This window comes from Caloenas nicobarica, chromosome 25 (genome assembly GCF_036013445.1).
Source record: "Caloenas nicobarica isolate bCalNic1 chromosome 25, bCalNic1.hap1, whole genome shotgun sequence".
In the NCBI taxonomy this organism is placed as follows: Eukaryota; Metazoa; Chordata; class Aves; order Columbiformes; family Columbidae; genus Caloenas; species Caloenas nicobarica.
Genome location: NC_088269.1, coordinates 705001 through 707500, shown reverse-complemented (window position 1 = coordinate 707500; position 2500 = coordinate 705001).

The following is a 2500-nucleotide window of genomic DNA, read 5'->3' as shown; positions in this document are numbered from 1 at the left end:
TTACTCCGACTTCCCCATCATCTTTTTCTGTTTTCCTTCATTAAAATTTATTGGAATTTATCTGACGTTTAAGCCTCTGATTGAGCGATTACTGATGAGCCCCTGAAAAATTAATGACCGCGCGAATGCTTAACTAGCGCGTAATTAGGGCGTTAAGCCGTCGATCGATGTGTCTCCCCGGCCCCGCCCCGCGCAGGCACCCCCCCGCCCCTCCCTCCCCCGCCCCTCCCGGAGCGGTCCGTGAAAAAAAACGCACGCACACCCCGCCCGCACCCCCCCCCTTTTTTTTTTTTTTTTTAATTCTCCTGTCTTCAGTTAGCTTTTCCGGCGTGGGGTGGGGTGTTTCTTTTTTTTGGGGGGTGCTTTTAAGTGGTGGTGGTGATTTTTTTTTTTTTTAACGTAGGTACAGGTTTTCTCCGATTTTTTTTTTTTTTTCCCCCCCGTGGTTTTTTTTTCCCGTTTGTTTTAAATTTGCGCTTTCGCTCTGTTTGACCGACTTCCACACACACACACACACACACCCACCCACCCACACACCCACCCCCCCCCCCCCGCCGGTGGGCCACGGACCGAGCACAGTTGGCGGCCTTCCCCGGCCCCAACAACCGCCTGACTGCCCTCCCCACCCCGCCGCGGCGAGCCCGGCCACCCCCGCCCCCTCGTCCTCCGCCGCCCCGCCCGGACCCGGCCTTTCGCCAGCGAGTTTGCCTCCCCGCGGGAAGCCGGGGCGTCCCTGCCGGCTCCGTGCCCGGTCGGCACACGGGCGTCACGGCGGCCTGCGGTTTCCAAGCCCCGCTGTCGCAGCCCTACCCCCTCACCTGCCCGTGCTCCCGCCTCCCGCGTTGCTCGCTCGCTCGCTCCCTCGCCCCGCTCCCCGCCCCGGCCGCGGGCTGAAAAAGATACCGACCCGAAGCGCTGCGCGCCGCGGGTCAGGTCGCGCCCTCGCCCTCCCCGCCCGCCCCCGCCGCCGCCTTTCGCCAGCGGGTTTGCCTCCGCCCGGGGAGCTGGGGCTTCTCTTCTCCGAGAAGAGGCACCGCGTCCCCGTCCCCCGCCCCCCCCCCGCCCTCCCCGGCCTGCCTGCCTGCCTGCCTGCCCGCCTACCCGCGCGCGGGGCTCCTCGGCCGTCGGCAGGACGCCCTCGGCCGCTCGTGCTGCGCCAGGCCCCCTGCTCCCGCCGCCGCGACTGACTGGCTGGCCGGCCGGCTGGCTGACGGACTGACCGTTGGGCGCGCCGCCAGCCGCCGCCCACGCCCAGCGGGGGGCAGGGGGCCGGTTGCCAGGCAGCGGGGCGAGCGCGCATGCGCGGTCCGCGCGGTTGCCGACCCCCTGCGCCGCTTCCCGCGGCCCAGACGGAGCAGAAACGGCCGCGCGGCTGGGGTGGGGCGGGGCGGGGGGAGGCCGAGGGTGGGCGCCAGGGCGAGGGCGGGAGACACCGCGCTCCTCCGGGTCTGTCTAGGGGGCAGGGGCGGCTGTGTGTGTGTGTGTGTGTGTGTGTGTGTGTGTGTGTGTGTGTGTGTGTGTGTGTGTGTGTGTGTCTGTGTCTGTGTCTGTGTCTGTGTCTGTGTCTGTGTGTGTCTGTGTGTCTGTGTGTCTGTGTGTCTGTGCGGTTGAGCACGCCTCCGTCCGGCGCGGGGGGGGGAGGGGGGGGGCAGTGGGGGGCAGATAAGCGCCTCGGTATCTTTTACGAAAAAACTTAAAAGCTAAAAGAAATTGAAACGATGGCGGCGGCGGCGGCCTTGGCGGGGGGGGGGGACACGACGACACCACGCCGACCCCACCGCCTCCCGCCGGAAAAAAGCCACCAAGCCAAACCCCAAAACGAGCCGAAAGAAAAACCCCACCAACCCCACACCCCACACGCGCAACCCCCAAAGCTCCAGACGCAGACTCGTAGAGCGTCTGCACGGATCGGGAGGGTTCAAAAGCTAGAATCGTAGAATCGCGGGCACCGTCCCGCACCCACGAGAGGGTCGTCACGTCCAGCTCCTGCCCCTGCGTGGGACAAAGCGCCCCGCCGTTCCCGGCCTCCGTCATCCGGTCGCTTCCTGAAGAAGGGGACGGGCGCGGGGCCGTGACCGCCTCGCTGCCGGGGCCCGTGGCGCAGCTCTGCCGCCCTCCGGGCGAACCACCTTTTCCCACCCACCGTCCGACCTCAACCTCCCCCGGCTCCGGCTTCCTGCCGTTCCCTCGGCTTCTGTCGCTGCTCCTCAGCAGACAGCAGAGAGAAAGAACGCGTCAGCGCCGAACCCTGCGGTCGGGAGAAGAGGGACGGGGCGACCACCGTATCGCATGCCCTTCAACCTCGATAACGTGCCCGGGGGGGACCGCGTACGAAGCGGCTGGGACGCTCAGCCCTCCCGCCCTGGCGCCGCGCAGCCCGCCCCCCCCTCCCCCCCCCAACCGCGGTCCCCCCCCCCCCCCTCCGGTGAGGAGGCCGAGTCTACCCTCTCGCGAGCGCGGCCGGACAGCGGGGCCGTCCGAGCCCCGCCACTCCAGTCCA